At 35.9% G+C, this 23,846-nt stretch overlaps 1 long non-coding RNA gene across 1 annotated transcript; it reads left to right on the forward strand.

Moving 5' to 3' along the window:
- Window positions 1–19,290: 19,290 nt before the first annotated feature.
- On the forward strand, window positions 19,291–23,426 carry LOC133258075 (uncharacterized). The gene is made up of 2 exons (XR_009739795.1): window positions 19,291–19,374; window positions 23,144–23,426. It is a non-coding gene; the product is annotated as an uncharacterized LOC133258075 (long non-coding RNA).
- The last annotated feature ends 420 nt before the right edge of the window (window positions 23,427–23,846 follow it).

Here is a 23,846-nt window from a genome sequence, read left to right on the forward strand (position 1 = left end):
TCTTCAATTTCAGTCTGAATTTGGTAATAAGGAGTTCATGGTCTGAGCCACAGTCAGCTCCTGGTCTTGTTTTTGTTGATTGTATAGAGCTTTTCCATCTTTGGCTGACAAGAATATAATCAATCTGATTTTGAGTTGACCATCTGGTGATATCCATATGTAGAGTCTTCTCTTGTGTTTTTGGAAGAGGGTGTTTGCTATGACCAGTGCATTTTCTTAGCAAAACTCTATTAGTCTTTGCCCTGCTTCATTCCATATTCCAAGGCCAAATTTTCCTGTTACTCCAGGTGTTTCTTGACTTCCTACTTTTTCATACCAGTCCCCTATAACGAAAAGGACATCTTTTTTGGGTATTAGTTCTAAAAGTTCTTGTAGGTCTTCATAGAAGAGTTAGGTCTTCTATGCAGAGTAGATCATGTGAAATATTGGAATCAATGAACCACAAGGCACAAGCTGGAATCAAGATTGCCCAGAGAAATATAAATAACCTCAGATTTGTAGCTTTAACCACCCTTATTCCAGAAAATGAATAAGAACTGAAAAGCCTCTTGATTAAAGTGAAAAAGAAGAGTGAAAAATTTGGCTTAAAACTCACATTCAGAAAACCAAGATCATAGTATCTGATCCCATCATTTCATGGCAAATACATGGGAAAAGTATGGAAACAATAAGGAACTTTATTTTATTTTATTTATTTTGGCTCCAAAATCACTCCAGATGGTGACTGCAGCCTTGATATAGAAAGATATTGCTCCTTGGAAGAAAATCTATGACGAACTTAGACAGCATATTAAAAAGCAGAGACATTACATTGCCAACAAAGTCTGTCTCGTCAAAGCTATGATCTTTCCTGTAGTCATGTATGGATATGAGAGTTAGCCTATTAAGAAAGCTGAGTACCACTGAGGAATTGATGCTTTTGAACTCTGGTGCTGGAGAAGACTCTTGAGAGTTCCTTGGACTACAAGGAGATCAAACCAGTCAACCCTAAAGGAAATTAGTCCTGAATATTTTTTGGAAGGACTGTTGCTGAAGTTGAAACTCCAATACTTTGGCCACTTGATGCTAAGGATTGACTCATTTGAAAAGACCGTGATGCTGGGAAATATTGAATGCAGGAGGAAAAGGGGATTACAGAGGATGAGTTGGTTGGATGGCATCACTGCCTTGACAGACATGAATGTTTTAAGCTCCGGGAGTTGGTGGTGGATAGGAAAGCCTGATGTGCTGCATTCTATGGGGTCACAATGAGTCAGACATGACTGAGTGACTGAACCGATGGTTTCCTATTTGGGGGCACTTGTGCCTGTGTTCTGGTTGGTGGAGGTGTATCTCATCTCTCTGAAGGGCAGCAGTGTCCAGTAATAGGTTTTGGGCTGTCAATTGTTTCGCTATGACTTTGGACAGTTCTTTCAGCTTTAGTAGTGATAGACACATCTATTTCCGAAGCTGCAACAAAGAGGCTCTCTCGGCACATCGTCACTGCTGCCAGCCCCTTATTTGTCCCTGGATCTTTGCCCAAGTTTCCACCCCCAGGTCCTGCCCTGCACTGCAGGTCCAAGTTTGCTAGGCTGGGGCTTGTGCAGCACTTTTCTCTGCTCCGTAACGCTGCCCTCTGCTTCGTGGAGATTTGCGTGTGCTTCTCTCTGCACTCTGAACCTGCCCTCTGCTCTGGAGGCTTATATGTGCTTCTCTTGTCACCCTGGGCATTCCCTCTGTGCCATGGAGGTTTATGTGCTCTTCTCTCAGCATCCTAGGCCCACTGTCTGCACTGCGGGGCTATGATTGCTTCTCTCATCACCCTGGGTCCTCCCTCTGTGCCACGATGTTAGTGTGTGCTTCTCTCACCTCCCCCAGCCGACTATCTGGTCAGGACCAAGGTCCATGAGCTGCTTATGCATTGGAGAAGGAAATGGCAACCTACTACAGTGTTCTTGCCTGGATAATCCCAGGGACAGGGGAGCCTGGTGGGCTGCCGTCTATGGGGTCGCACAGAGTCAGACACGACTGAAGCGACTTAGCAGCAGCAGCAGCAGCATAGGAGTTGTTCCATATTTTGATTAGTTTTTTATGTATTTGTGGAGAGGCAGGCAATCTCCCCAACTTACTCCTCTGCCATCTTCTTCCACTTGAATTATTTTTATTTGTATTCTCTTCAATTTATCTCATAAATATCTTGCAGTTTTAAATGCAGTTTTACTGTATCCCTGGTTAAATTTATTATTAAGTATTTTATCAATTTTGATGCTATTGTGAATAGGATTGTTTTCTTTATTTTTTCAGAATTTCTATTATTAATGTGTAGAAATGCTATTGAGTTTTGTATTTTGAATTTTTTTAAAGTCTGTTGATTCATTATGTCAATGCTAATTTTTTTAATTGGCATATAGTTTCTTTAAATTGCTGTGTCAATTTCTTCTCTACAGCAAACTGAGTCATCCATATATATAAATATAATCCCTCTTTGGGGGGATTTCCTTCCCATTTAGGTCAACTAGAGTTCCATGTAGTATACAGTAGGTTCTCTTTATCTATTTTATACATAGTAGTATGTATATGTCAATCACAATCTCCCATTTCATCCCACCACCTTACCTCCTTGGTATCCATATTTGTTCTCTTCATTCATGTCTCTACTTCTGCTTTGCAAATAAGATCATCTTTCCATTTCATTTTCTAAAGTCCACATATATGTGTTAATAGATAATGTTTGTTTTTCTTTTTCTGATTTACTTCACTCTGTATGACAGTTTCTTGGTCTACATCTCTGCAAATTGCAGATTTTCTTTCCAAGGATGAGTAATATTATACTGTGTATATACACTACATCTTCTTTAGTCAGTCCTCTGTTATTGGGCATTTAGGTTGTTTCCATGTCTTGGATTTGTAAATAGTACTGCAATGAACATTAGGGTGCATGTATATGTTCAAATTATGGTTATCTCTGAGTATATGCCCAGGAGTGGGAATGCTGGGTGATATGGTAGTTTTATTCCTAGTTTTTAAAGGAGCCTCCATACTGTTTTCAGTAGTGGTTATATCAGTTTACCTTTCCAACAACAGTGTGAGAGGGTTCCCTTTACTCCACACCCTCTCCAGCATTTATTTTTTGTAGATTTTTTATATGTCTCTTCAATAAATGGTGCTGGTTAAACTGGACAACTACATGTAAAAGAATAAAATTAGAACATTCTCCAACATCATATACAAAAATAAACTGAAAATGGATTGAAGACCTAAAGCTAAGGCAGAACACTGTAAAACTCTTACAGGAAAACATAGGCAGAACAGTTTTTTACATAAGTTGAAGCAAGATCCTCTATGGCCCACCTCCTAAACTAATGAAAATAAAAACAAAAATAAACAAATGATAAGTAATACAAGCTTTAGTAACAGCAAAAGAAGCCATAAATAAGATGAAAAGACAGCTCTCAGAATTGGGGGAAAAAAATGTAGATGAAGCAACTGACAAAGATTAACTGCCAAAACATACAAACAGCTCATGCAGCTCACTATCAAAAAGCTAACAAACAACCCAATCAAGAAATGGGCAGAAAACATAAATAGACATTTATACACAGAAAACATGCACATGGCCAACAAACACATAATAAGATGTTCAACATCACTACAAGAAATTCAAATCAAACTAAGAGAAATGCAAATCAACTCAAAACTGCAATGTGCTATCCCCTTACACTGGTATGTATGTTGATTTTTGTATCTTGAAACGTTACTGAATTCATTAGTTGTAACTGCTCTTTGATGGTGTCTTTACAATTTATTTATAATGTATAAATGGTATCTATAGACAGAGAATCTCTTTTTCCTTTATGACTTTGATGCTTTTTATTTCTTTTTCTTGCCTGATTGCTGTGGCTAAGATTTGCCAAAACTATGTTGAAAAGGTGTGCTAAGACTGGAAATCATTTTTTTTGTTCCTGACCTTAGAGGAAAATCTTTCAATCATTCATTATTATGATATTAGTTTTGGTCTTGTCATATATGGCCTTAGTTATGTTGAGATATGTTTCTTTTATCATCAATTTGTTTTAGAGTTTTGTCATAAAAGAATGGTGCATTTTTTTTCCAAATATTTTTTTTTCTGTGCCTATTGAGATAATCGTGTAATTCTTATCTTTCACTTTGATAATGTATATCACAATTATTGATTTGTCTATGTTAAACCATCTTTGCACCTCAAGAATAAATCCCATTTGATCATGGTGTATGATAATGTAAATGTGATTCTGAACTTAGTTTGCTTATATTTTTGTTGATAATTTTGCATGTATTTATTCCTTAGTGATATTGATCTACAGTTTTCTCTTGTTGTAATATCCTTGTTCAGCTTTAGTTTTGGTGTGATGCTGGTCTCTTAAAATGAGTTTGAATATGCTCTCTCCTTTTGCATATTCTGGGACAGTTTGAGAAGGATTAACTCTTTTTCAAATGTTTGGTAGAATTCACCAATGAAATCCACCATTCCTGGGCTTTTGCTTTGTTAGTAGGTTTTCAGTTATGGATAGAATCTGTTCATCTGTTATTAATTTGTTCAAATTTTCTAATTCTTCCTGATTCAATCTTGGTTGGTTGTATATTTATAGGAATTTATCCATTTCTATGTTTATCTACTTTATTGATCTGCAGTTGTGCCTAGTAATCTCTTATGATTATTTTTATTTCTGTTTTATGGCTTATAGTGGCTCCTCTTTTGTTTCTGATTTTATTTTTATGAGTGTTCTTTTTATCTCCTGGCTGGTCTAGCTAAGTGCTTGTCAACTGCATGTATCTTTTCCAAAACCAACTTTTGTTTTTGCTGATCTCTATTTTTTTTTTCCTCTCTTCTCTATTTTGCGTATTTCTTCTCTGATCTTTTTTATCTTCTCTGAAAACTTTAGGCTTAACATGTTCTTTTCTAGTTCTGTGAGATATAAAATTATTGTTTATCTGCAATATTCCTTCTTTATTAATGTAGGCATTTATTATTAGACACGTCCCTCTTAGGAAAATTTTTCTGCTTCCCAGAAGATTTGGTATGTTACTTTCATTTTTTTCAAGGTATTTCTTTACTTCCCTTTTGCTTTTTATTTAATCTATTCAGGATTTTAATTTTAATTTCCATGTACTTGTGTGTTTTTTTTCTTTCTTCTTGTTATTGATTTCTTGTTTCTTAACCTTATGCTCAGAAAACATACTTGGAATAATTTCTATCATTTTAAATCTGTTGAGGCTTGTTTTGTGACCTGTCATATTATCTATCTTAGAAAATATTTCATGATGCCCATAGCACAGGGCATCTGTCAGCTTACATCCCTCAGGGATGAGATTGGATACTTCTCAGCAGTAATAATGAACTGAAGAAAGGGCTCTATGGATGGTAAAACACATTGGTTAAAGATTAAAACCAGGTAGAACTTCCAACCAAACTCCCTGATCAGACAGGGCCCCTGGTTGGGCTCTATGAATGGGCAGAACTACTGTCCAAAATCTCTGCTCAGTTGCCACCATAAGCAGGAATGTGGTCTGCCAATATATGAGTACTAGTTTCTGTAAGCCAGGCCACCTTATCATCTCTATATAATCCCCAGTGCTTAATTTCTGCAGATTCCCCAGTGATCTCCATGAGATAAGACCTAAATGAGACATCTGCATAATCCTCCAATAATGGTGAAACTGGATATCCACTTTGGGTTCTCTTTTTCCCATTGGGGAAACTGTAGGCCCAGGGAAACTTCTCATTGCGGCACTGCACTGGACTAGGAGAAGGGCAATACAATTAAAACATAGCTGTTCCTCTTATTCTTCTAATACATCCTTCTTGATTTTTCTTGTTCATAGAGAAGCTTCAACTTTGCCTTCAGATTTTGGATTTTTCTTAGTGGTGACTAGTTTATGAGTAGTTTCTAATTTTTCTTGGTGAGGAAGACTGAAATTAGTATAAGCCTATGTCACCATATTGATATCATTCTCCTAATCTAGTCTTGTAAAACTGATTGTAGTACAATTTGTTCATTTACCTATTCTTTTCAAATTTGGTTATTTCCTTTTTTAATTTATTTATTTTAATTGGAGGTTGATTACTTTACAATATTGTAGTGGTTTTGTCATGTGTTGACATGAATCAGCCATGGGTGTACATGTGTTCCCCATCCTGAACTCCCCTTCCACCTCCCTCCCTATCCCATCCCTCTGGGTCATCCCAGTGCATCAGCCCTGAGTACCCTGTCTCATGCGTCAAACCTGGACTGGAGATCTGTTTCACATATGATAATATACACGTTTCAGTGCTATTCTCTCAAATCATGCCACCCTTGCCTTCCCCCACAGAGACCAAAAGATTCTTCTATACATCTGTGTCTCTTTTGCTGTCTCGTATATAGGGTTATCATTACCATCTTTCTAAATTCCATATAAGTATACTGTATTGATGTTTTTCTTTCTGGCTTACTTCACTCTGTATAATAGGCTCCAGTTTCATCCACCTCATTATAACTGATTCACATTTATTCTTTTTAATGACTGAGTAATATTCCATTGTATATATGTACCACAATTTTTTATCCATTTGTCTGCTGATGGACATCTAGGTTGCTTCCATGTCCTGGCTATTATATAAGAAAGCTTTGTTATTAAGAATCATGATATTATAGATATCTTTGTATATCTGCTCTGGCACACATGTGTAAGATTTTCTCTAAGGTAAAAATTTTGAAGTGAAATTTCTGAAATGTTGTTCATCAATGTAATATAATAGCACTGGATTGTTTTCTAAAGTGGTTATACAAATTTACATTTCAAACAGCAATGTATAAGCATCCCCTAGATACATATTTTCCCTAACTCTTGATATTTTCCAGGAATTTAATTTTTGGCAATATATAGTGAAAGTGACATAATTTTATTGATTTTTGTTAATGAATAGTAGTTTTGAGCATCCTTTTATGTATGCATTCCACAAACATGCTTTTTCTTTTGAGTAATGGCTATTGTCAATTGCATTTTTACTTATCTTTTCATATTAGTTTATAGAAGTGCTTTATTTTTTGGTTGTATGTATTTCAAAAATTGACTTCAAGTTTATAGTTTGACTTTTCATTTTTCTCGTAGTATTTTTTGATGAGCAGACCTTAAAATTTTAATGTAGCCAAATTAATGAATCTTTTAAGTTAGCATTCTATGTTTGTTTTTTAAATAATCTCTTCTATTACAGAAATAATTTAAAAAAGAGATTTAAAATAATCTCTTCCACTACATTGCAGTCAATATATTCTTCTACAGTATCTCTAAAGTTTTAAATTTTCCTTATAGAATTTGGGGATATTTTCTACCAGGAGTTAATTTTTTAATTATGCAAATACTTACTCATTTTTTCCTATAGATAAGAGAATTTTCATCAATGTATTATAAACCTCATCCTTTCCAAATTTATCTGTATTACCACTTGCATTGTCTATTCAAACAGTTATGTCTGGTTTTGTATTGTGAAGTCTTATCAACATGTTAATTTTTCTGTCACTAACACCAATACCCACTATCTTATTCACTTAGCTATGTAGTGAAATTTGATACCTAGTAAGGAAAGTTTCTTTCTTCTTTCCCACTTATTTTTACATTTTCAAATTAGTGGTAAATTCAGATTTTTATTTTTAAAAATGTGATTTTGATTGGAATTTCAATTAAACTATATAACTACATAGTAGAATCAAGAACTTTGTAAAATATCATGTATGAAACAAGAACTTTGATAATTTCAATGTAGGACTATGGTGTCTTTCTTTATTTACTTGATCTTACTTATAACTTTTAGTAAATATCAATGTATTTTTTAGAATTTAATCCTATGTGCTTTATTGTTTTGGTAACATGATAATTGATACAATTAGAGATCAACTATATCTATATTTTTATTTTGTTCTATCTCTGAGTCATGTCTGACTCTTTGCAACCCCATGGACTATAGCATGCGAAAACTTCCATGTCCTTCACTATCTTCTGGAATTTGCTCAAATTCATGTCCATTGAGTTAAGGATGCTATATAATCATCTCATCCTCATCCTGCCACCTCCTTCTATTTTTTGCCTTCAATCTCTCTCATCAAATTTTTATTTTTAATTTCAATTTATTGAGATTTATTTAAATTTTTTTGGTTTCTTCTTCTTTTTTTTCTTTTATTGGTTAGCATATTTTAAAATCATGAGTGGATGTTAAATTTTACCTAATTTTTATTTTCACCTATTGGAATCAGGGCTTCCCAGGTAGTGCTTGTAGTAAAGAACCTACCTGTCAATTTAGAAAACATAAGAAATGTGTGTTCAATCCCTGGGTTGAGAAGATTCCCTGGAGGAGGGCATGGCAACCCAGTCTGGTATTCTTACCTGGAGAATTCCATGGACAGAGGAACCTGGGGAGCTAAAGTACATAGGATCACAAAGAGTTGGACCTAGCTAAAGTGACTTACCATGCATGCATTGGGATAATATTACACTTCATTTGTCTTTGTCCCATTTATATTTTAATGTTATTAAAATATAATATTAATCACATAATTTTTTCTAGTGTTTTGTTATTTGTGTTCCTGAAATAAATGCAATTTGGCTATTGTCTGTAGCCATTGCCAGTCAACTGTGGTAGTCATTAGTGCTAATTGTTGGTAGTTGTGTTTTCCCTCCTTCCTGCCCAGATCTGGATCTACCAAAAGCACTGTGAATGCAGAGCATGTATGCCATTTCTGAGCTGTAATATTTAATTGAAAGTTTGGATTGTTCAGAGTTATCTACCTTCTAAGTTCATGTTGACATGAAGCTTGTGAGCTCCTGATTCACTTAGTGATTCCTTAAGCAGATGTCTTTTGACAACAAACAGAGTCTATATATATTAAACATTTGTAATTTACAAAATTCTTTTTTTTTTAATTTTTAAACTTTACAAAATTGTATTAGTTTTGCCAAATATCAAAATGAATCTGCCACAGGTATACCTGTGTTCCCCATCCTGAACCCTCCTCCCTCCCCATACCATCCCTCTGGGTCGTCCCAGTGCACTAGCCCCAAGCATCCAGTATCATGCATTAAACCTGGACTGGGAACTTGTTTCATACATGATATTTTACATGTTTCAATGCCATTCTCCCAAATCTTCCCACCCTCTCCTTCTCCCACAGAGTCCATAAGACTGTTCTATACATCAGTGTCTCTTTTGCTATCTCGTACACAGGGTTATTGTTACCATCTTTCTAAAATTTTTGTACCACAGCATTACTTGGTCTATTCTGACTGATACAATGAGTTGGTATTTATCCGTATTCATAAATAAGACTCACTGATAATTTTCATTCTCAACCTGTCCTTTTCTAGTTTCAGACAAGTTTATACTGATATCAAAGAATACTGATGTCAAAAAATAATTTTTTTCCTCCAAGTCTCTGGATGAATTTGATGTGATTGGAGTAACATTTTAAGTTTGCTAGAATTTGTGCATAAAATTGATTTTTTTTTTAATTTGTGGAAAGATTTTAACAAACATATGTGTTGAAGTCTCTTTCTAATTTTCATAAATCCTCTTAAGATTAAAATGCTAGTATCCCACATATAGCTTCATAAAATGCTAGTATCCCACAAATGGCTTCATATGGCTTCATATGTGTCACTCAGTTATGTCCGATCCTTTGTGACCCCATGGACTACATAGGCCACCAGGCTCCTCTGTCCATGGAATTCTCCAGGCAAGAATACTGGAGTGGGTTGCCATTTCCATTTCCAGGGGGTCTTCGCAACCCAGGGATTGAACATGGGTCTTCTGCATTGCAGGGAAACTCTTTACAGACTGAACCACAGGAAAGACTCACAGGTGGCTCAGTGGTAAAGAATTCACGTGCCAAGCAGGAGAAAAGGTTTCAGTCTCTGGATTGGTAAGATATCCTGGAAAAGGAGATGGAAAACCACTCCAGTAGTATTGCCTAGGAAACCCATGGACAGAGGAGCCTGGAAGGCTACAGTCCATAGAATTGCGAAGAGGTGGGCATAACTTGGCAACTAAAAGCAACAACATTCCACATATAGAAGAGAAATAGAGAAATGATTTGAGACTAGAGTTTAAAAGAATATAGAATTTATGTATGTGAGAAGTGATAGTGTTCTTGGGGATGCACAGTGAGATGGAGGGTCTTCCCTTTTCTTCTATGACTTCACTTCAGGAAAATTCATGACCTTACACAAAATAGTTGCCATCTATGAAATCTAACCCTTTAGCTCAGAGTCTTGTGAAAGATTTCCATCCCTAAGCAAAGAACAAAAATGCCAACACAGGGCTTAGAATGAGCAGTCAGTCTGATCCCACTGTGTATTCATTCCAGTGGCAACCAACATGTACCCATGCTTCAGGATTGGGGGTACTTCCTGAGATAAAAAAATTCTGATGCTCTATAGGATTCTAGAAACTTGGCAGTATTAAGAAAAATTATTAATTATGATAGAAACACAATTGCCCACAGTTTGGTTGGGTTGGGTATCAGAAACAAATTAAAATTGATTTAAATAAATAAATGTGATTATATGTATATATCGCTTTTTAATCTTTGCAGCTAAATTCAGGCTTTTATTTTAATAGGAATGATAGTCAAACTTCTGGAAAACTGCTTCTCAACTTTGTACTTGAATATTTACATAAATCAAATTTTAGAAGAAAAGAACACACACCTGACTTCATGTTACCTGAGAGGTTTGTAGCACATTTTGATATCAGTATGGAATATGAATTCCAAGACACAAAAACTTCATGAATATCCTGGCATAGATGGACAAAGCTCTTCAGAAGAAATCCCTGGCCATTTCCACAATATATGCACTAAGGTGAAACACCAACTCATTGAGGGGGAAACCTGGTTCCCCAGAGCATATAAGGAGGAGAGATGAGGATGTCTGAAAGTACATAAGCATTAGATCCCTTTAAAGGAAACTTTGATCAAATGAAAGCAGGAGATGTGATGAATCTGCAAATAAATACTTTCTCAGATAACTACCCCCCAGATGGATTACTTGGAGATACAGATTTCATGAAGCCTCTTGAAAGATGTCCAGCCAGACTGAAAAATCGTGTGTGCTTCTTTTGAAAGAGGCAAGCTCAGTAATAAACTCTATATTTGCTCTTTCTCCTTACCTTGTTTCACTTGCCTCTTTCTTCATGTGCACTTCCTGTGATTTCCCTCTACCACTTAATTTGTTAGCTCATAAACTCTTTCCAAGACCCTGCTTCTAGGCAAATCTGGAGGAGACATCTTTCAACATTAGTTACTTTTGTATAAGGAAAAATGGATAAATATACATAAAACATAGAAGAATGTGTGAATGTGTGGGTATAGTCCTTTATTTCCAGATAGTGTTAAGAAAAAGCAATAATGATTACTGAACTAATTTTTAATAGTTGCCTTCTAGAAATTATGTAAAAGAAATCTAAAAGATGGTATGTATTAAAACATTGTCTATTTAGTTTAACTTGTTTATTGAAAAGTGAATTATTATGATAAAGACAAATATATTTTTCTCTATTTTAACACCTTATGCAACCTGGTATACATCACTGATAATGTCTGGAAAGCTCAGTTCAGTCACTGAGTTGTGTTCAACTCTTTCAACCCCAGGGACTACAGCACACCAGGTGCATCGCCAACTCCTGGAGTTTACACAAACTCATGTCCATTGAGTGTGTGATGACATCCAGCCATCTCATCCACTGTCATCCCCTTCTCCTCCTGCCTTCAATGTTTCCCAGCATCAGGATCTTTTCAAATAAGTCAGTTCTTCACATCAGATGGCCAAATATTGGAGATTCAGCTTCAATATCAATCTTCCCAATGAATATTCAGGACTGATTTCCTTTAGGATGGACTAGTTGGATCTCCTTGCAGTCCAAGGGACTCTCAAGAGTCTTCTCTAACACCACAGTTCAAAAGCATCAATTCTTTGGTACTCAGCTTTCTTTAGAGTCCAAATCTCACATCCATACATGACTACTGGAAAAAACTATAGCTTTGACTAGATGGAACTTTTTGGCAAAGTAATGTATCTGCTTTTTAATATTCTGTCTAGGTTGGTCAAAACTTTTCTTTTAAGGAGTAAGTATGGCTTAATTTCAAGGCTGCAGTCACCATCTGCAGTGATTTTGGAGCCCCCAAAAGTAAAGTCTGTCACTGTTTTCACTGTTTCCCCATCTATTTGCCATGAAGTGATGGGACCAGATGCCATGATCTTCGTTTTCTGAATGTTGAGTTTTAAGCCAGATTTTTTAGTCTCCTCTTTCACTTTCATGAAGAGGCTCTTTAGTTCTTCTTTGCTTTCTGCCATTAGGTGGTGCCATTTGCATATCTAAGGTTTGTGATATTTCTCCTGGCAATCTTGATTCCAGCTTGTGCTTCATCCAGCCCAGAGTATCTCATAATGTACTCTGCATATAAATTAAATAAGCAGGGTAACAATATACAGCCTTGACATACTGCTTTCTCTATATGGAAACAGTCTGTTGTTCCATGTCCAATTCTGTTACTCCTGACCTGCATACAGATTTCTCAAGAGGCAGGTCAGGTGGTCTGGTACTCCCATCTCTTGACATTTTCCATAGCTTGATGTGATCCACACAGTGAAAGCTTTTGACATAGTCAATAAAGCAGAAACAGATGTTTTTCTGAAACTCTTGCTTTTTTCTGTAATCCAACAGATGTTGGCAATTTGATCTCTGGTTCCTCTGCCTTTTCTAAAAGCAGCTTGATCATCTGGAAGTTCACGGTTCACGTACTGTTGAAGACTAACTAGGAGAATTTTTTGCATTACTTTACTATCTGATAGATAGAGTGCCTGATGAACTATGGAATGAGGTTCGTGACATTGTACAGGAGACAGGGATCAACCATCCCCATGGAAAAGAAATGCAAAAAAGCAAAATGGCTGTCTGAGGAGGCCTTACAAATACCTGTGAAAAGAAGAGAAGCAAAAAGCAAAGGAGAAAAGGAAAGATATAAGGATCTGAATGCCAAGTTCCAAAGAATAGCAAGGAGAGATAAGAAAGCCTTCCAAGTGATCAATGCAAAGAAATAGAGGAAAACAACAGAATGGGAAAGACTAGAGATCTCTTCAAGAAAATTCGAGATACCAAGGGAACATTTCATGCAATGATGGGCTCAATAAAGGGCAGAAATGGTATGGAACTAACAGAGCAGAAAATATTAAGAAGAGGTGGCAAGAATACACAGAGGAACTGTACAGAAAAGATCTTCACGACCCAGATAATCACATCAGTGTGATCACTGACCTATAGCCAGACATCCTGGAATGTGAAGTCAAGTGGGCCTCAGAAAGCATCACTAGGAACAAAGCTAGTAGAGGTGATGGAATTCCAGTGGAGCTATTTGAAATCCTGAAAGTTGATGCTGTGAAAGTGCTGCACTCAATATGCCAGCAAATTTAGAAAACTCAGCGGTGGCCACAGGAATGGAAAAGGTCAGTTTTCATCCCAATCCCAAAGAAAGGCAATGCCAAAGAATGCTCAAAGTACCACACAATTACACTCATCTCACATGCTAGTAAAGTAATGCTCAAAATTCTCCAAGCCAGGCTTCAGCAATACATGAACCATGAACTTCCTGATGTTCAAGCTGGTTTTAGAAAAGGCAGAGGGACCAGAGATCAAATTGCCAACATCCGCTGGATCATGGAAAAAGCAAGAGAGTTCCAGAAAGACATCTATTTCTGCTTTGTTGACTATGCCAAAGGCTTTGACTGTGTGGATCACAATAAACTGTGGAAAATTCTTCAAGAGATGGAAATACCAGACCACCTAACTTGCTTCTTGAGAAACCTATATGCAGGTCAGGAAGCAACAGTTAGAACTGGACATGGAACAACAGACTGGTTCCAAATAAGAAAAGGAGTACGTCAAGGCTGTATATTGTCACCCTGTTTATTTAACTTATATGCAGAGTACATCATGAGAAACGCTGGACTGGAAGAAATACAAACTGGAATCAAGATTGCTGGGAGAAATATCAATAACCTCAGATATGCAGATGACACCACCCTTATGGCAGAAAGTGAAAAGGAACTCAAAAGCCTCTTGATGAAAGTGAAAGTGGAGAGTGAAAAAGTTGGCTTAAAGCTCAACATTCAAAAAACGAAGATCATGGCATCCGGTCCCATCACTTCTGGGGAAATAGATGGGGAAACAGTGGAAACAGTGTCAGACTTTATTTTTCTGGGCTCCAAAATCACTGCAGATGGTGACTGCAGCCATGAAATTAAAAGACACTTACTCCTTGGAAGGAAAGTTATGACCAATCTAGATAGCATATTCCAAAGCAGAGACGTTACTTTGCCAACAAAGCTTCGTCCAGTCAAGGCTATGGTTTTTCCTGTGATCATGTATGGATGTGTGAGTTGGACTGTGAAGAATGCTGAGCGCCAAAGAATTGATGCTTTTGAACTGTGGTGTTGGAGAAGACTCTTGAGAGTCCCTTGGACTGCAAGGAGATCCAACCAGTCCATTCCGAAGGAGACCAGCCCTGGGATTTCTTTGGAGGGAATGATGCTGAAGCTGAAACTCCAGTACTTTGGCCACCTCATGTGAAGAGTTGACTCATTGGAAAAGACTCTGATGCTGGGAGGGATAGGGGGCAGAAGGAGAAGGGGACGACGGAGGATGAGATGGCTGGATGGCATCAATGACTCGATGGGTGTGAGTCTGCGTGAACTCCAGGAGTTGGTGATGGACAGGGAGGCCTGGCGTGCTGTGATTGATGGGGTTGAAAAGAGTGGGACACGACTGAGTGACTGAACTGGACTGAACTGAACTAGCTTGTGAGGTGAGTGCAATTGTCGGGTAATTTGAGCATTCTTTGTCATTGCCTTTCTTTGGATTGGAATGAAAACTGACCTTTTCCTGTCCTGTGGCCACTGCTGAGTTTTACAAATTTTCTGTAGGAGAATATCCTATCATAAAATGGAACATTGAAGACTGAGGGCTTATTCTAGCAGTTGCAATGTAAATGATAAAAATAGGATACTTTTAAATAATTCAATTTCTTAAATATCATCAATTTTGTTTATTTTTTTTTCACTAGCTCTAAAGAGTCTTTAAAAAACTATTTTTCTTTAAACTCATTTTCAAAACCAATACAGTTATGTTGATAGATATTGTTGATATAGAAAAAATGGGTGTATATTTCTACTGTAACTCTAGCTCCTGAATATGCACACATATATCTTTTTTTAAAATTAACAAGCATAATTATGTGCCAAGGCATTTTATATTAAGGCTGAAAGTGAAAGTGAAGTCACTCAGTCTTGTCCAACTCTTTGTGACCCCGTGGACTTAGCCCACCAGGCTCCTCCATCCATGGGATTCTCCAGGCAAGAATACTGGAGTGGGTTGCCATTTCCTTCTCCAGGGGATCTTCCCAACCCAGGGATCGAACCCAGGTCTCCTGCATTGCAGGCAGACACTTTAACTTCTGAGCTACCAGGGAAAAGAATAAACACACATAACCGAATTACTCTGCTATGAACCTGAATCTAATCCACATTGTAAGTCAACTATATTATAAAATAAATATGCAAAAATATAGGACCAAATTAAAACATGTTTATTCTTTTTATTCCATATTTGAAGGTATTACTAAACTTAACTATAAATTTATCACAAAAGTTTAGTAATACCTTCAAATATGGAATAAAAAGAATAAACATGTTTTAATTTAGTCCTATATTTGGCATATTTATTTTATAATATAGTTGATTTATAATGTGGATTAGTTTCAGGTTCATAGCAGAGTAATTCATTTATGTGTGTATATTCTTTTTCAGATTCTTGGCATGTATGTTATTACAGAGTATTGAGTAGAGTTCTCCATGTTATACAGAAGGTCTTGTTGATCATTTGTTTTCTATATAGTACTGTGTATTGGAGAAGGCAATGGCACCCCACTCCAGTACTCTTGCCTGGAAAATCCCATGGGCGGAGGAGCCTGGTGGACTGCAGCCCATGGGGTCCCGAAGAGTTGGACATGACTGAGTGACTTCACTTTCACTTTTCACTTTCATGCATTGGAGAAGGCAATGGCAACCCACTCCAGTGTTCTTGCCTGGAGAATCCCAGGGACAGGGGAGCCTGGTGGGCTGCAGTCCATGGGGTTGCAAAGAGTCGGACAGGACTGAGCGACTTCACTTTCACTTTCACTGTGTATATGTTAATCTCAACCTCCTAATGTGTCCCTCCCCCCTCCTCTCCCATTTGGTAAACATTAATTTGTTTTCTAAGTCTGTGAGTCTGTCTGTTTTGTAAATAAGTTCATTTGTATCATTTACAAAGATTCCCACACAAATGATATCATCTGATATTTGTCCTTGTCTGACTTACTTCACTTAGTATGATAATCACTAGGCTTATCCATGTTGTTGCACATATCATTATTTCATTCATTTTATGCCTGAGTAATATCCCATTATATATATTATCCCATCTTTAACTATTCATCTGTCAGTGAACATTTAGGTTGCTTCCTTGTTTTGTGTATCAGTTGCTCAGTTGTGTCTGAATCTTTGCAACCCCATAGACTGTAGCCCACCAGGCTGCTCTGTCCATGGGGATTCTCTAGGCAAGAATACTGTAGTGGGTTCCCAAGCCCTCCTCCAGGGGTTCTTCCTGACCCAGGGATCAAACCTACATCTCTTAGGTCTACTGCACTGGCAGGCAGGTTCTTTACTGCTAGTGCCACCTAGAAGCCCTCCTTGTTTTGGCTATTGTAAATAAATAGTGCTGCAATGAGCCCTGGGGTGCATGTCTCTTTTCAAATTATGGTTTCTTAAGATATGTGCCCTAGACTCTCATTGATGAATCATATGGTAGCTGTATTTTTAGTTTTGTAAGAAATCTCTAAACTGTTTTCCGTAGTGGCTGTACCAATTTACATTCCCACAAACATTGTAAGAAGGTGCCCATTTACCCACACCATCTCTAGCATTTATTGTTTTTAAACTTTGATAATGTCATTTCTTATTGGTGTGAGGTGATAACTCTTTGCAGTTTTGATTTGCATTTCTCTAATATTTAGCAATGTTGAATATCTTATTATCTGCTTTTTTGACTATATATCTTCTTTGGAAAATTGTCTAGATATGCTCATTATTTTGATTGCACTGCTTGTCTTTTTCTTGATATAGAGCTGAATGAGCTGTTTGTATATTTTAGAGATTAACCCCTTGTTGGTCACATTACTTGAAAATATCTTCTCCCATTCTCTGGTTTGTCTTTTTGCTTTGTTATGATTCCTTTTGCTGTGCAAATGTTTTAAAATTTAATTTGGTCTTATTTATTTGTATTAATATTTTCATTACTCCAGGAGATAGATCCAAAAAGATATTGTGACCATTTCTGTCAGAGTGTTCTGCCTGTAATTTCCTCTAAGAGTTTTATACTGTCCAGTCTTACATTTAGGTTTATAATCTATTTTCAGTTTTTTTTGTGTGTCTGATATGAGAGACTGTTCTAATTTCATTTTTTTTTTTACACTTTGTTGCCCAGTTTTCACAGTACAACTTTCTCTACTGTATATCCTTATCTCTTTTTTTGTGGATTAATTTGCCATAAGTATGTGTGTTTTTTTCTGGGTTTTCTTTCCTGTTCTATTGATTTATGTCTGTCTTTGTGCCAGTATTATTTTGTTTTAATTACTGTAGATTTATTTATAGTATAGTCTGAAATCAGAGAGCTAATTCCTCCAATTTCATTTTTCTTTTTCAAGGTTGCTTTGAGTATTTGGGGTCATTTGTTTTTCCATACAAAATTTTAAGACTTTGTTTTAGATCTGCCAAAAAATGCCTTTGGTAATTTGATAGATATTGCATTGATTCTGTAGATTTACTTGGGTAGTACAATAATTTTGACAATATTGACTCTTCCAGTCCAAAAACATGGTATATTTTTCATCTGTTGAAATCATCTTTGATTTCTTTCATCAGCTTCTTATGGGTTTCAGAGTACAGGTTTTTTTTTTTTTTTTAATTTTATTTTATTTTTAAACTTTACATAATTGTATTAGTTTTGCCAAATATCAAAATGAATCCGCCACAGGTATACATGTGTTCCCCATCCTGAACCCTCCTCCCTCCTCCCTCCCCATACCATCCCTCTGGGTCGTCCCAGTGCACTAGCCCCAAGCATCCAGTATCGTGCATTGAACCAGAGTACAGGTTTTTAACCTCCTTAGATCCTAGGTATTTTATTCCTTTTGATGTGATGGAAAATAGGGTATTTTCCTTAAAGTATCTTTCTGAGGAAGTGTATTTTTCATTTCAGTGTGTGTATTGTTCAACTCTTTTATGTTTGTTCTTTATATCTTCCTGCTCTTTGTTAAACACTTCTGGTATCTTCTTGGTCTGTGCCTCAGTTCTTTTTCTAAAATGTCATATTATCTTTACTCTCATTACTCTGAAATCTTTCTCTCATTGATTTCATGTCTCCACTTGATTGTTCTTCTGAGGTTTTATCTTATGCCTTCATCTGGAACATATTCTTCTGCCATCTCATTTTGTCTGACTCTGTGTTTGCTAAGGCTGCAGGATTGTAGTTGCTCTTGCTTCTAGTGATTTTGCACCTTGGTGGGTGAGTATGGTCTAAAGAACTTGTGTAGGCTTCTTGGTGGGAGGAACCGTGCCTGACCACGGGTGGTTGGAGATGGGTCTTATCCCTCTGGTGGGCAAGGCTGTATCAATGTGTGTGTTTTGAGGTACCAGAGGGTTCAGGCAGACTTTAAGCAGTCTGTCTGCTGATGGTGGGGCTGCTTTACAACCCTGTTTGTTGTTTTGCCTGAGGCATACCAGCACTAGAACCTTCTGTTCCAGCACTGGAACCTTCAAGCTGTTGGGTAGGGCCTGGTTTAATATCAAAATGGTAGCCTCCATGAGAACTAATGCCAATGACTACTCCCTGGTGCCTCTATTGCCAGTATTCTTTTCCCCACAGTGAGTTATAGCCTCTCCCCACTTTCCCAGGGGAGCCTTTAAGGCAAGAAGGTAGGTCCGGCCCATGCTCCTATGCAAACACTGTTTTTCCCCTGGGTCCTGATGTACACAAAGTCTCCCTCCAAGAGTGAAGTTTCTGTTTCCTCCAGTACTATGGATTTCTTGTGATGAAGCCCCATTAGTCTTCAAAACCAAATGCTTTCAGGGCTCCTCGTGATGTCAGAACCTGATGTGGGGCTCAGAACTCTCACCTCTATGACATAATTATTTTCTAGTTGGTGGCTCACCCACGAAAGGATATGGGATTTGATTGTATTTTGAACGTGCCTCTCCTACAGTGTTATTTTGGCTTCTTCTTTGTCGTTGGAGGTAAATATAAATTTTATATGTTCCAGTCCTTTTTTTATATATATTCATGCAATTTAGTTGTGATTTGGATGTTTTCATGAAAGGATATGAGCTCAAGTCCTTCTATTCTGCCATCTTGTGTCCTGCTCCAATATGGTCCGATACTTTTATTTTTATTTTTTTTTTTCATTTTTTGGCCCTATACTTTTAAACTTAATCTTCTTAAGAATGGTGTACAAAGAAATAAACAGCTAATCATTATAATAGTTTTATTTCAAAAGTCATTACTTCTAAGGAACATGTGTTCTTTAACTTTTGTTTAGAGATAATGTTTCTGCTGCTAACAGAAGACTGCAATAGTATTTGAGTTGTATAAAAAAAATGTAAGTACAGAGGAGATATTATTTTGCTAATTTCATTTAAATTTTTCAGAAAAGCCTTGCACATCATCCTGATTCCTCTAAGTACAATAAACTTCCAATAAATTTTATAACCACAGTTGTCATTCATCATATTCAATATAATGTTTCTTGTGATGTAAATATCTTTACGGCATTCAAAGGAACTTTATAGCATTCAATGAAATCCTCATTGACAAATTATGGTAGTAAATCACATTTCATTTTCTTTGAACTTGAGAGCTTGCAATTTGGTTTCATACACATTATATCATTGGATAAGAAATTTTCTTTTAGGAAACCAAGTTTTTCCTCCCTTTATCTTTCACCCATCCTCTTCTTTCCTCTCCCTGAAACAAATTTTTATACACAAAGACTGTGCCTCAGAATCTTACAAAGTGGTAAGGGACGAACCAAGATACATAAGGAGATTTTTTTTTTTTCAAAAGTCTGGAATTATGAAGATTATTTTTTCAATATGCATCTATCTAGGACCAGTATCATTTTTTTTTTTAGCCTTAATCTTTTTAAGGTACACATTCAGACATGGCTGCAGTGGCTGATGGCTTGATGTCTACAATATCTCTTATTTACTAATATGATAGCCAACATCTTTCCTTCACAGAATGAATGAGAATATGGTACTGCTTAACAGAAATTTGTTGATCCCTTTTCATTGAAATCCATTAGCTTACGGAGTTAATTCTTTCTTAAAGCATCTGTAACTTAGAACAAGGATGATGATTTAATTTATGGAGAGAAACACATAATTCTGTTTCCAGAAAATGCTATACAATATTAATGCATTTATCTAAAATGGCAACCAGCACTCTATGATATTCTATTGACTTTTTTACAGGGTTTGTTATATTTGAGAATTTCTTTTCTCCTACTGAACTTCTCAGTTTCTTATTACTCTAGATCTTCTGTGACAGAAACCTATCTGAGTTCATATATGAGCTTGATATATACAAATTTCCATGGCTAAGTCAACCTTGTCAGCAAGTTCCTTGTTAAAAAACAGTTGATGATTTTTTATGGAGAAACCTTTCCTATAAGTCAAACTACACTCTTGGTGTCCAAGATCCCCTACAATCAATCTTCAACTAATTTTCCAAGTCTTCCCCCATCAAACTTCATTAAACCCTCTGGTCATCTTGATTTCTCAAAAAAAATATACATATCAGATCATAATTTTGGGACACTGTTATATATAGTAAACTAAAGTTTTCTAATCTTTTTTATAGTGTACCTTTTTTTAAAAAATTCCATTTACTGTTACTTCTAGTCTTAAGTCAGTGTAAGCCAAAAATATTCAAACTAAAAGTCATCCTCATGGATTTGCTCAGTTTTATAAATAACTGTTAAGTAAATAATTTAAGTCATAAAACAAAATGTTATAAATCCAGTAGAAAATGAAATGTGGAAGAACATTAAATAACCACAAAAGACATATATAAAATAAATTGATAGTAACAAGGAGCAAGTTTTCAATTATGATATACGTATAATTCTATATTTGTATAAAATATTCATAAACACAGTTGTTTATAATAAAGTTATAGTTATGTAGTAATAAAACATAGTTAATGGGAGCATTCCTGATAGAGTAACTTTCATAACACATTTAGAGAAAAATCTTATAAATATAATCAGATTTCTTGGGAGGATGCTTATGTTCTATGACTGTCACTAACCTATTAATAAAATAATTATTAAATATCAACTCTGTTCTTAGTATTGAATGAAATGCAAGAAGTATGTAGGTGGTTCATGAAGATATAGAACCTCTTATTAATAGAAACTTAGTAACAAACTACTAATCTTTTTTTCTTTACTAAAAATTAACATTCATTTTCCATATTTTTAAAATATGCTTCTTTTTAGCTGTAACAATAGAATAAATTTTTTTTTCAATAGAATAAATTTTAATGACAAGATTTAAGCTACAAAAGAACAAAAAATATTTAGTATGTTTAAATGAAATGGAAATGTACAAATGTCAGTTATTCTGTTTCTCAAGTTACTTGATATACTCAGTGAAAAAAAAGATGAAGAATAAACAGTGATAAATATTTCTGATCATATCAAATTTCTCAAAACTTAACAGGATATTTTGTACAAATACTGGAAATACAAAACAATCTTGTGGAAAAAATGAAGACTTTTGCTTTGATAATTCATTTCTGTTATGAATATAAGCTAGATACTCAAGTACTCTTGCCTACTATTAAAAATATTGGCATACTTACTAGAAAGATTGAATGTAAGTTAAAGCACTTGATATCCTTATTACCTGCCCCAGATACTGGAATCAAATCCACACTCAACAACAGAGAATCTAAGTTCAGAGTCTTCATTGTAATTAGAAAGTACATGGCCTGCTTGCCAAAAACCAAAGAGCCTCTGACCATGTTGTGTGATTTAATAAGTGTTTAATCCCAAGTCTTAAAACCAAAGAGCTTCAAATTCCCTTTATTAGTATAAACTTATTGTGACCTGCAATCTTAGTTTTCTTATTTATATATTCTTAGATCTTGAATAATACTTGTCATACAGCACTAAGTTGACATGTGTTTTTAGAAATTCTCCTATGGTGTTTTTATTTTGCATGTGCATTTCAAGTAGATTTAGTCATTATTATCTAGTAATCTTGAGAAAAGTTTACTTTCCCTAACCAAGGGCACTAGAAAAGAGGATAGCTATTTGTTCTTGAAGGTTAGAAAAGGAAAGATCAACATTAGTAAAATTTTCAAGAGGTTATATATTAAAAATGAAAAATTTTAGAGCAAAGCAAGAGAGAGGAAATGAGAATGAAGTGAGTAGTCCTGATACAGCAGGAAGACACTGGATTCGTATACTGAAGATGAAGAGTAAAGGATAAAAAATATATATAAAATTATGATATGATTTGAATTGTGTCCACCTTGAATTCATATGTTGAAACCCTGACATGCAATATGACTGTATTTAGAGCTAGTGGCCTCATGGAAGTCATTATAGTTATATGAAATCCTAAAGGTAGAGGTCTGATTTGATAGGATTAGTTTTCTTTTTTTAATATAAATTTATTTATTTTAATTGGAGATTAATTACTTTACAGTATTGTATTGGTTTTGCCATACATCAACATGAATCCGCCACAAGTATACACATGTTCCCCATCCTGAACTCCCCTCTCTCCTCCCTCCCCGTACCATCCCTCTGGGTCATCTCAGTGCACCAGCCACAAGCATCCAGTGTCATACATCAAACCTGGACTGGCGATTCGTTTCATATATATTATACATGTTTCAATGCCATTCTCCCAAATCATCCCACCCTCTCCCTCTCCCACAGGGTCCAAAAGACTGTTCTATACATCTGTGTCTCTTTTGCTGTCTCACATACAGGGTTATCATTACCATCTTTGAAGAGATCCCAGCAACTCTCTCTCTCTTCAACATATGAGGACACAGTAAGAATCCATTCATCTGGAAACCTGCAAGAAGCTTCTCACCAGAACCCAAACATGCTGGCATACAAATCTTAGACTTCTAGACCCCAGAAAATAAATTCTGATATTTAAACCACAATTTTATGGTATCTTGTGATGTAAGCTGGAGATGACTAAGACAAAATGTAAATAAAGCCAGATATTTAAAATTAGGCAGATTATACAAATTTGATTATTAATCTAAATGTCTTTCATTAAAGGGATACAGTTAGGGAAATGTAGCAAAGATGATAAAGTAAGAAGACCCTGAAATCACCTTCTCCAATGGATACATCAAAATTACAACTACTTACACAGCAACTATCTATGAGAAAAAAATAAATACCAGTGAAAAATATTTTCTCAACTGAAGGCATAAAGATGGGTAGGAGGGGCAGGGTGATAATGTAGTCAGACCCTGCAGTGTGTCAGTCACCTACAAATTGAGAAAACTTCACAATTGTAGAGTTCCTCCCTATCAGCATGAGACTTGAGCCCCACATTGAGTTCCCCAGCTTGGGAGACCTACACCTGAAAGATAGGGCAGTAGATCATGTGGCTCTGATAATCAGAAAGGCTTATATTTAGAGAGCTATAGGAAATAGACACTCTCTCTTAAA

The sequence above is a fragment of the Bos javanicus genome, chromosome 12 (genome assembly GCF_032452875.1).
Source record: "Bos javanicus breed banteng chromosome 12, ARS-OSU_banteng_1.0, whole genome shotgun sequence".
Classification (NCBI taxonomy): domain Eukaryota; kingdom Metazoa; phylum Chordata; class Mammalia; order Artiodactyla; family Bovidae; genus Bos; species Bos javanicus.